This window comes from Uranotaenia lowii, unplaced genomic scaffold, assembly GCF_029784155.1.
Source record: "Uranotaenia lowii strain MFRU-FL unplaced genomic scaffold, ASM2978415v1 HiC_scaffold_26, whole genome shotgun sequence".
NCBI lineage: Eukaryota > Metazoa > Arthropoda > Insecta > Diptera > Culicidae > Uranotaenia > Uranotaenia lowii.
Window position 1 is genome coordinate 68,503 of NW_026598157.1, and position 13,065 is coordinate 81,567.

Below are 13,065 nucleotides of genomic sequence, written 5' to 3' on the forward strand. Positions count from 1 at the left end.
TCTGAATTATTTGAATAATATAGGGCATTGGTCGGCAACCTTTTGAGTAGAAAGAGCCAAAAACAATAAGTTTACAAAATTTATGAGATTCAAAGAGCCACATAATCGTTTTTGCGACAAAACTCAGTATATCGTTTCCTGAATCAATAAAAAGAAAACCAACCTTTTAAGTCATAAAAAAGTTTTCTTTTTTAATTACGTTCTTCTAGAGGTATGAATAGTTGAAATAACCAAAATAAATTAATTTAGAAGTTGGGTATCATGTGTAAGAAACAATTTATAACCCTGTTAAAAGAGATAAAATCTGACAAACTCTTGATAGCAACGGAGCATTTAAATGTTTCAGAAATAAAGGTTGAATTAAGTTTAATTTTTTACATTAGATAAATTTGGTCTTCGTGTTTCATGCAACTTATGGCATTTTTTAATTCTAAAGAATTTATAGCTCCTAGCGTATGCGTCTGCAGAATTATACGCATAAGAAAAAAACAACACAGTTTTGCGTCAGAATAGAGTTTTTGGCAGCGAATAATAATTGAACTATTTCGAAAACTTAATGGTAACCTTCTATGAATCTATAAAATTTCATAATCTTTAGATGTCTCCACTGAAAAGGACATAACTTTTCTCCGATAAGGCCGATAAATTAAAGTAACAAAACATAAATTACGGTGATAAATCTTTTCATAAAAATGAATAACTTTGGCCAAATAGAAATCAAAAACACTGTATGGTTAATCTGGTAAAAAAAACTTATCAGTACGATCAAAGTGTTTTAATGGCATGATCAATCAGTAGGGGAGTGTGGGGTGTCATGGGCCACTTTTTTCTAAGCTTGATATCTTTTTAATTAAGAACGATAAAAATAAAAAACAAATGGATAGATTTTCTACATTTTTAGGGATCATAAGGCATTATTTTTAAATTTTTAATAAATCAATTTCCCCGAGTTCTACCTGTTTTAAAAAAAGTATTTTTTTTTTTGGGTTTTGAAAAATTGTGGGGAATAATTTGCCACCAAATCCAAATTGACTAGATAACGTGCAAAGTCTATGAATTAATGTGAATTAATTTAGTTATTTTAAAGCATTTTCAGATGAGGAAATAAAAAAAGAGAGTTGTGTATGATCGGATCATAATGATCCTAAAATAAATTCCTAAAATCTGGCTCGCGAACGTTTTGGTAAAATTCCTTTTATAGGATGGCGTATGAAAACTTTACAGAAAAGAAAAACGTATTTTAAGTTCTGAATGTCTGTCAAAGTATAAATGGTTCGTAAAAATATAGGTGGCCCAAGATACCCCACAAAATGTGGCCCAGGATTCCGCACAAGTTTTGATTTGCAAATGGATTACTTTTGTATGACTTATTGATATTTCATCACAAATTGCTTTTCCATGTAATAGAACATGACAAAACTAAGATCGTAAGCGGATGAGCATATTTTTGTTATTTGTTTTGTTTTGTTTTATTTTGTTTTGTTGTTTGTTTGTTTGTTTTTTTTTTGTTTCAAATATCTGGGTAAACCCGAATTAAACTTGGCTTTTTTCCCCTTTCTAGTTATCTTTTAAATGATTTAAATCAAATCCTTAAAATTCACGATGAATAACTCTAAAACAGTCATGAATGATTTAAAATCGTGGAATAAATATGCCTTGTGTATTCCATAATAAAAAATCTCACAACTAAGATAATTTCTACCAAGTATATAAACTTACTATTTTATTTTGTTAATATTTACCTTCAATTTTTACTATATATTCTGAAAACTCCTTTTGATTCTCACTTCACTTATCAAATCACCATAAAAGAACCCATTCTTCGGGATGTAACTTAACAACTGAGAAATTGACCATTCTTGAATGTTTCTTCGCGAAAAAAAAACATTCAAACAGAACCCAAAGGAAGACACAAATCTCACACAAACCAACAACCTCGCTCCAGATAATCCAGAAGTAGGGGCTTAACGAATCCCGCTTTTTCTTCAAGTCATGCATGTGTCCACTGGCTAGAATGAAGGTTACGATTCAAGGCTCCCCTCTTCTGGTGGGCCAGCATCGCTTGCCCCAAACACAGGTATGAGGTCTTCTCTCGGTTTCGGTTTCCTTCAACCGGTGACGTTGTTGATGTTGTTGTTATCGTGTTGTTGATCGCGTTTACAATCCATCCTCAGCCGTTTGCGCACGCCAGCACCCCGTTAAGTTGAGGTCACATTCTTGCCATAGGATCAAGCGCGAAAGGCGATGGGAAAAGTGAGTTTTTTTCTTAAGGGGAAATAGTGACATAGAAATAATTTGTTTTAAAGCTTTTAATTGAGAATTGAAATGATTGAAATAGTTTTGGGTTTCCGGAACTTTTATTTCAATGAAAACTTATTTCCAAAAAAGTTACCTATAAATATTTCAATTCTACATGTCAAAGTATAATTCTTAATTGTTATGGTTAAAATTTTGATGACAAAATCAGATTCTTCCAAAGCTCATAAAAACGAACAAAAACATTCCTCCTTAGTTCTTAACAAATTTTTGGACGATGCGTTGGTTCTAGAGTCTCTCACGACAAAGTTACTGACTTAGCTGACGTACCTCAAGAGCCATGTAGAACGAATGATTTGGTTTTACTTTTTTTTTGTCTCAGTTGTCCCTTTCGAGTCACATTGGTGAAAAACAGGTTGAACTGCCAGCGTCCACGACGGTCGATTTAAAACCCTTAAAAGAGGTTTTTCACCTTACTCATGACATGGAAATGGTTTGTTTGCACAGGAGCTCGAACGAGTTGACCGGAAGTTCCAATTCGCCGGAAAGCTGGTATTGCTTTTTTTTTTACAAGCGAAAACCATCAACTTAAATCGGGTATCTATAATTTAAAAAATTCCCATACGATCAAGTGTTGAAAAAAATGGTGTCCACCACGAATATTCGGCAAGTACAGAATTAAAATTTACAAAAACTAATATGTTTGGTTTTAATGTGAAAATTTTATTGTATTTACTTCCTTAGGCTGGAATCAATTTCTTTTTTGTCATTTGTTTTTCGCATTATTTTTTATTATTCCCCCCCTCGCGGTGTTCCAACTCTGAGTGACAAAAAGGGTTAGAAATTTGTTCCGGCCTTATTTATAGAAATAATCTTAGAAATTCAGATTTATATAACAACAAACAGAAAATTAAATGATCATTAAAATTTAAATTTTAAATTTGTCAACAGATGTTTCTTCTCGTTTATAGATATCTTTCGTTGATCTCGTTTACAGATACCTTTCGTTCACATTCTTTTGAAAACAATAGAATCATTTCAAATTCAGTCAAAATTTTAGGCTACATTTCGGCTACAAAGACTAAAGGTGGATATGAGTAATCAATCAAGCTAAGCTAAAACCATCATTGAATAATTGTTGACGTGTTTTTTAACGAAGTGTCAACCATCTCGTAATGTTTTAGTCAGATTTGGCAAGCTGTCATTACAGCAAAGTCGTTCAAAAATGGTATGAAAAGAAAGGGGTCCAGATTGTTTCGAAAATCCGTAACCCTTTCAACTGCGCTCAATTTCGTAGCCCTGTTGAGAAATACTGGGAAATCATGAAGAAGAGACTTATGGCAAAGGGAAAGGTCACTAAAGACATCAATCAGATAAAGACCTGGTGGAATAAGATAGTTAAAACGATGGACGAAGAAGGTGTGCGCCACGCCCCCTAATGGGCCGTGTTACAGGAAAAAATCGAGAATTCTTTCGAAACCCTGACTTACCTACTATTCTACTATTCAATAATGGCAGATAGTATCTCTTTATTAGAAGATGTATGAACTTAAGGTACACACTAATTTGGCGGAACACTTTAAAATACTAAAATTGACTCGTTATTTGGGACCGCTGATATCTATCAAATAACGGGTCATTTTGTCGATTCAAATTTACACTTTTTTTTTTAAAACAGCCCGCAAACGCTTCAAGTCGGGTAGTTTTAGGACTTGAAATATTTTCAGTGGTCATGTTTTCCAGAAAAAACTTTCGACTGCTTGTGAAATTAACGGGACAAGAAGGATATAATCGTATGTGTTTTATTGCTTAAATATGCTTCAATTTATTATTGTAGTCTATCAACTATATTTCTCGTTACACCGGCCAGGAATTCCAAAAATATGAAAAATTCCAATTGAAAAACTATATTGCGGATCTTCTACTACAACGGCAATACGGCAAGCCACTGATGCGGATTTAGCGGGAAAGCGACAGATAATAAGGCATAAATCTTAGTAATTCTCCTCTGAGCTGAAGGAAAGTTTAATAAATTATTTGCTAGAGCAGATGCCCAACACTAATCAATTTTTTTTAGACTTCTGTATCTTATTGCCACTCATCCGGAAAAGGTTTTCTAACTGATCAACAATAGGTAAAGGAAAACCAGTGCCTTTTATTTGCAAATATTAATAATTTTTATTTCATATTTATGGTAAAATTTGATTAATAGTTTTCCATGCATGCAACATTCTTAACAATGAATAACTGCTCACATCTCCATAGAGCGCAAGCGTTTTTAATAATGTGTAATTTTGACCCGACATCAGAGGAAAGCCTATGTACCCGAATAAAGGGTACTAACTTATACTTACGGACACTTTGACTGAAAAGAAAATCAAAATGGATTAATGTAAATTTTGAAAGTTTTTTTTTGGGATGAATTAAGTGGATAGGCTGGCGCGAGTCTGGTTCTATGATTATTTGAAACATCACTCTTCTTCCAGAGAGTACACAGGAAGAGGGGAAGGGCTCCAATATAATTTTGTTGGTATAACTAGAGAAGTAATTAAGCAAATAGAATCAAATTTGACATGGTATTTAAATACAAGATATGATTCCATGAATTATGGGTCAGCTAGTCAATACATATAAAAATGAATGTTTGTCTGTCTATCTGCCTGTTCCCTATAGACTCAGAAACTACTGAACCGATCAACATGAAATTTGGCATCTGAGGATTTTAGGGGACGAAGATGGTTTCTATAATACCTTCAGATTTCTCTGACTTGGTAGTGGGGGGGCTCCCATAGCAAAATTACATATTATATGACACAATCTGGTTAATTTACAAGCGATTTTTATAACATTTTCTAAACGAACATATTTTCACACAATTCAATTAATCATCGTGTTGAATGACAGTTTTCTATATTCTATATATATTTATAAATTCTTTTTGTTAAAAAAGGGGTGGGGGCCCTCCCATTCCTTGTAAATGTTAAGCAACTCGAACAATTTTCAAACGAATATGATCAAATTTCTCACAAAATGGAGTTTTTGATGTCATGAACTTATTTGAAGTATTATCTTATCGCTTTTGTGAAGAAGGGCTTCTGAACAAAATAAATATAATTATGGTAAATTCGAACAACTTTTGAAATATTTTTAATAAATTTGATAAACATAAGCGTTTTGTCTTCATGAGCTGATATATTGACACGGCGAACAAGTTTTTTTTGAAATAAAATGAGATGCTGTAGAACTCTTCCCATTTTAATTAATGAGTGGAAAAAAAAGTAATCAAAGTCGTGCGAACGGGGGACCCATGGAGAATTTTTCGAAGTAAAATTTTCAGTTGAAGAAATGAATTTATCGTAGTAACGTGAAATTACTGTATTTCAAAAGGTGTTTGAAAATAAGTATTAACAAACTTGTCAGAAAATTGACTCGCCACCGACGGTATACAATCCCAAACCACTCTATCCCTAAATCATTTCCATTTGACACCATATGACGTTCACGAATTGAAACTTATTTCAAATTGTCAATTTCGATCTGCAATTACATAAACTTTTAAAATTTAAATTAAAATATTTACACACAAAATGTATCTCGTCCTTAAAAGTTTTCCTTCCATTATTTTATTCTTTAAGAAACCAATTTGAGCCTCATTTTAATTTTGTGTATCTAGTTCTTGGTTTTGATAAATTACACAAGGCCTTAAGATTAACAATTTTCTGAGGTGCAAAGATTTTAAGAGCTAATTTTGATTAATTTTGGTGCCTTGAGAGTTCTGATAAAATTCAAATATTATTTAAGAAAGGTCAGCACTTTTCTGACAAAACTTTAAAACATTACAACAAATTCAAAAAGGTTTTATCAACTTTCTGAAAGACCTCAAGTAATTTTAAAATCTGCATAAAAATATATAAAATTTTCTGTTTGTTAGTTTTTCTAAATTCTGTGAAACAATTGATTTTCAACGAATTTTTGAAGAAGTATTAATTATATTGAAATAAAGATATATGAAACTGCAAAAATCGAATCGTCTTGCTGACTTCAACAAATTTGTTTTCTATATATATAAAAAGTAATTTCTGTGGGTTTGTATGTCCTCTATAGACTAAGCGGCCTTAAGAGCTAGAGATCTGAAATTTGGCACGGATGCTCATTAGGACCAGGAATGATGAGAAATGTTTTCAGATTTTCGGATGACCCCTTCTAAAGGGTGTCGTCCATACAAGACAAATATTGTTTTCGCGATTTTGACCTTATTTTTCGTCGGATTGTGGCGAAAATTTGCACATGAAGGTCTTGAGAGATGAGCGATTGATTTTAGGTATTACATTTTGGGTCAGAGGTCGGCAAAAGGAGTCGTCCATATCAACTATTTGATAGAAGGAGGATAGAGAAAGAATGACCATGTTGGTTAAAATCTTCTCTAAATAAACAAAATAGAAATATATATTTTTGCGATATCTACGTTATTATAGATTGGATTGTGATGAAAATTTGCACATAAGTGTTTTGAGGGACGAGCAATCAACTACAGGTATCAAACTGAGGAACAGGGGTCGGCAAAAGGGGTCGTCCATATCAACTTTATAATGTTTTTGTAACATTGGTGTTAATATACATCGGATTGTGATGAATATTAACACATGAATGTTTTGAGGGACGAGAAATCGATTCCAGGTATCAAATTGAAATACAGGGGTCGGCCAAAGGGGTTGTCCATACCAACTGTTTTATATTTTTGCGATAAAGACGTTATTATACATTGTGTTGAGCTGGGAGTATCCATGTAGGAGTTTTGAGGAACACTCTAATGCTTTCAGGTTTTAAAGTTTAGATCAGGAGTCGGCAAAAGGGGTCGCCCATATAATCTGTTCGCTATTCTTGCGAAATTGTCTTGATTATGCAAAGGATTGTAATGAAAATTGGCACATGGGAGTTTAAAGAACAGGTAATTGATTTCAGGTTTCAAGTTTTGAATAGTATGTATATGTATGTATGTTGGTAATCCACCATGGGTGCACGGATTCACCGCAGTTTCTGCCAAAGTATTTATGTGCTCACATGCATTATTTAGATTATTATGTTCGACAAATCTCCAATGCAGCGCGCCATCATACCCGGACCCCATGGCTTCGTATGAACTGTTATGTAGTGAATGTATTGTGTTGATGTTGGTATATTTTGGAAGAATGAATCAATCAGGTGGGCTAGTTTACTTACAGGTATTCCGGCATCCGTGTATACCTGACCAGATGGCAACTGATTGAACATTCCTATTAAATATATAGTCAGTTATAGAATGAAACACATCTACCTGTCGGCAACTTAAGGGAAACGAACCCAAAAGTTTTTCTTGCGATACCGGGAATCGAACACAGTACGCCTGGCATACCAATACCAGACTCGCGCCAGCCTATCCGCTAGACCACATCGGCGCTTTTCAGGTGTCATGTTTTGAATAGTGGTTCAAAAAAGGAGTCGTCAATATTTGTTGTTTAGCAGTGCCAGATTAAGCCATCGGGGGGCCCGGGCAATTTTTCTTGGGGGGCCCTATGATTCGATTTTTTTTAAATGCTATCCCAAAGAATATTAAACATTTTAAACATATAAAAGAACTGGAGATGAGTTCAGTAAACTGTCTTCAAACAGCCATGCTGTCTGCAAAGAAAATGGTTTTTGGTATCTTCAAATAAAAATTGTTAGTTAATCACGTGCAAACATTGCGGAAGAGTTTAGAAATTTCCTTAAAAAGAAAGATTTGATTTTAGCTGTAAAATTTAATTCTCAATTTTTTTTAATGCCCTTATCACCAACTAAAATTCTCTGGTTAAGAAAAAATGACCGGATAGATATTTTAAATGTTTTTCATTTCATGATTGATCGTCGGATTTGAGCTTCATCGAGCAATATTCACCTAATGACAATCGGAAAATATCATGAAGATTTGAAACATAGAATACCAAATTCTAAAACATAAACAAAATAGGTAATTAAACTCAAATTCCATAAAAATTAAGATGTATGAGTTTAAAAATTCAAAACATAAAATTAGGTTAAATTCAGAACCACAATCCACTGTCTCAAATCTAAATCATAATTTCAAACCAGATTTTAAGAAACAAAATATGACTTTAATAAAAAAAAAAAAGAGTGATTCAAAGTTACAATCAGAGCCAAAGCAGAAATTGCACCAAAAGTGTATTTTTATTTTATATTTTTTGTACAGAAAAAACGGTTTATTGAGATGTTTATGAAGATAATTCGCATCCGATAAAAAAAAAATTCTATCAAATTATTATTCTAAAGTTTCATTCGATGCTCCCAAAGGTAGAAGGAAAAAATGATCGATTGAAAGAAAAAATCCGAGCAGGGATTAAATATTTAGAACATAGAATCATTTATGATTGAAAAAAGTCTAATTAGGAATCCAAATGAGTTCAGTACCTCGAACAAAGATCCCGAATTCTTAAAAAACAAGACTTAAAAATCTCAATGAATTTAGTCTGGAAAAAGACAAGGTTAAATCATAGAAATATTCATGTTAAGAGAATATTCAATGATATTAGCAACTCAACTATGATATCGATTTTATGATCATTTGAGAATGATCATTTGGAAAATGATGTGCTGGATTCAGGATTTTTACATCAGTGATAAAAAATTTTTTCAGTTGAAAATGATTCAATACGAATTTCAAGTCTAAGACCAAAAATGAGACGAAAATTCAACAAAGAAACTCAGTACTGTCGATTTGTCCAATTTAAGCAACTACAGTATTTTTTATATTTTTTATTTTCAAAAATAGGAAGGGAAAATGGCTTAAAGCTTATAAACCAACGGAAATTTCAATAAAAATGATTGAAAAGTGGAAAGTTATTATAATACCCGGTATTTTCCCGGAAACTGTCCAGGATAAAATTCTGAAATGTTGCGCAAAACGTTTTTATGTAATGAAAATAAGGAGATATTTTTCTTTATTTTACCTGTTCTGTGAATATCCTGTCTTACATGGTTCTATAAAAAAATGGAAATTTGAGGTGTTTTTCCTAATATTCTTCTTAATTTTTTTCGAAATCGGTTAACATTATCTTTGTCCAGATTTTGGGCTGCGGGAGAACTCCTTCACTGCTTACTCTAGGGACTCCCTCAACTTATGTAAGAGAAACATTATTTCACGGGGGCCCCTCAGTTGTTATATTTCAAGTTTTCATTCTGTTTTTCTAGTTTTGAATTATTTTCTTGGATTTGTAGAAATTGAAGTAGTATGATTAAAGTAATGTTAAAACTTTTTTTCCCTCTGGGGGGCCCCCCTAAGCCGGGGGGCCCGGGGCAATTGCCCCTTTTGCCCCCCCCCCAACACCCTTAATCCGGCCTTGTTGTTTAGTGTTTTCTCGATTTCGTCGTGATTATCGGATTGAGAAGAAAATCTTCAGATGGGGGTTTTGAGATATGAGAAATTGATTCCAGGTTGCGAATTCCAGGTCACGGATCGGCAAAAAAGGGTCGTCAATATTAACTGTTTACTATTTTCAAGTTATTGACTTAATTATACATATGATTTAAATATAAAACATCGCACAAGGGAGTTTTGAGGGACGCAAATTTGCATACAATTATCAAATTTCAGGCCTTGGGACGGTAAAAGAGGTCGTCTACATTAAAAATTCAGCGTTTTATGCAAGAATTTTGGGGGAGGCAGTTTGAACTTGCTTGGTATAAAATTTCTGTGCGAATGTCAAGTATAGGAGTCGTACATATTTGTTTATATGTACGACTCCTTTGTACATGTTTCTATTACAGTGTCGTGATTTTGCAATCGGTTGAGAATAAAACGATCTCACATTTATTTTATTAAAAAGCCATTCGACCTCCTTATTTGAATTTCAAGTTGAAGTACAACAAAAACTGGCGACTATAAGCACTGTTTAATGTTTTCAATTCAATTCATCGGATTCAATATTCTTAAATCATCTTAACGTAATAATGATTGAAAGCGAAACAAAGTTCGTACGGGATCAACTAGTATGAAATAAAATCGTTTTCAAACTTTCTTCTGTTAGGTAAAAAAAAATGTTTTTCTCAATTTTGCAAAACTGTAGAATTTAACCTTTTTAGATTAGATGATAATGCATCATCACTCAGATATTTTTCTAAATTGAATAACGAGTAATAAAAAAATGCATTATCATTTTTTTTTTCATGCACATTTGTTGATATATCATTTTTCAATGATTGATGACTCAAAACTGTTTCATTTTCAATCGTTAAAATTTCATATCACCAAAACGAGGGGTGGTTGAGAAAAACTAACAAAAGTTCAATTTCGATACGTCAAAATCTTCTAAATCAATCATTAAAACATAGGCATCATAAACTTGACTTTAATCTTCATATTTTATTTTAATTTATGAAGAGTTTAATATCCGTTAGTTATTTTTGTCAATGTGATTTATCGACCTTATCGACTAAAGTTATATTCTTTTAAAAGAACATTCCAAGATTATGACTATGGCAATGAAAATGAACGAGTAGAATTTCGTTAAAGCATTTTAATCACATGTCATCAACTTATTCCTCATGAAACGAATTTTCATTTCCATAATTTTGAAATGTTGTTATTGAAACGACATAACTTTTACCGATATGACCAAAAAATTGAATTTGCATTTTTTTTTAGTTTCAAATAAATTAACAGAATTTTAAAGTAAAAAAAAAAGATTTTTTTTTAAATATTTTTAACATGTTTGCTTTGGTTTCTGAATTTTTGTGTTCTGCAATCATATTCTTGCTGGAAGCCAATAAATCTAGACTTCAAATATGAAAAAAATTAGTTTCTACCGTTTTTGCTTTGCAGGACTCAAATATTTTAATTGATTTTTATAGTTTCAATGTTTATTCTTGGAATCTATTATGACTTAATAAAAAAATCAAATTTTAATTCCCTTTTATTCTGATCACTGGAAGAATTTTAATATATATAAAAAAATTATCTCTAACTTTCATCACTGGCATTCTTGAAATAAAATTGAATATTATCTTTTTATCAAATTCAATTCAATCATAATCTACGTGAAATTCAATTCAATCATAATCTACGTGAAAATTCGTATTTCTAATGGTGATCCAACGATTTGTTACCATTATGGTCAAATTTTCTCAGATATTGTTATATTCAAAAATTCAAAAAAGTTATTTCCCTTGGAAAAGCATTTCAACCACGTTTATAACAGTGTTAACTTATAGTGTTGCCTCAAATTTGTTTGCAATTGCCAGCGGCTATAAAATAGTGGATAGAACTCAAATCTGTTGTGCCAATGGTAATGAGATCGTATTTCTGTTAAAACATAGTATTCTAGCGTGTGAACAACCAAACCACAGAAAAAAATATAAGTTATGACAGTTATGGGGAAGGAAAATAAGGCTTCCATACAAGTTTTCTGGCCTAAATCGATTTCTTATCAAGCAATAGAGACCATATAATATAAACAAAATTTTAAAAACTTTCTAAAATTTCATTTATTTGTTTGCAGCATTCATTTGTAGCAAAGCTCACCGGGTCAGCAAGTGAATAGTATATTCAAGTGATGAGATTTTTCCGAAACTATATGGTTTTTAGTAAAAGTATGACTTATGTGATTGAAACGGCGGATCAAATTTTTCATTCCCTAGAAAGCTCAAGGGTTTTAAGCAAAATGTCTAAAAACTAAGTGATTACTGTCAAGAAATTCTTAAAAATTTCTTAATGAATAATAGTTTTAAAATTGTTTCCGTTCTGAAATAAGATTCAACATTTCAATTTTTTTTTATGTTTCTTGTTTAATTTGACTTTCTAAAAATCTCTAAATCAACATATTTCAAATATTTTTTAAAGCTCATCGTTAAGGTTTCATGAAAGTTGTTTGTTCTGGATTTTAACATGAAATCTTATTAAAAAAAATTTTTATAAAATAAATCTTGTCACTTCTGCATTGCAACAACAAAATCACGTTGAGTTGAATTCCGTATGGAGATTGGAGTTTTTAAAATCTACTTGGCAACGGCGGTATTAATACAAAAACTAAGAGCAGGTATAAAAAAATTAATGAGGTTCGCATTCCGATTTTTCAAAAAACGAACATGGTTATAGAATTTTTAGTTTGGTTTGTCACGAAACAGTCATAATAAACTTTTTTTTAAACCTGTGGAGATCTCGAAATGTGGTTTCGCAAATTAAGAGAGGCTAGATCACAGGGGAAACATTGATTGAAGTAATAAATTTTTGAGAAAATTATGATCAATAATAATGAAAAATAAGTTTATGCATCGCCGATATGCATTTCTCGAGAGTAAATTCATTACTTTTAACAATTTTATACTCAACTTTCACTCCTTTTACTTCCAACTAAACTAGGTATTTCAAAATCTAGGACCGTGACAAAAAAACTCTTATTATCATTAAAAGTTTTAGAGGACAATGACCGAGTATACCGAAATTTTTAATAGGACTCGTCAGAAATAACTCTTGATAGATATTTATCATTTGAAGGTCTCATTCTATAATTGTGATCCATTGTTGTATGTCAATTTTGAAAGTATCGACTCGAAAGATGATACATCTTACAGCACATGTTCACTTGTTTTCAACTGTACCTTGCAGCCGGCTCCTAAAAGGTTCGTCACTTATTCTTTCCATACAATCATAACACTCTCTTGGCAGTCATTCAAGTCCTTTGAGTGGCACTCTGAAGCAGAAACCCTACGACGACAACGTCAAACACCACTAAACTACGCACTATTTACAAACAAAACCCGGATGCCGATCACTGAATA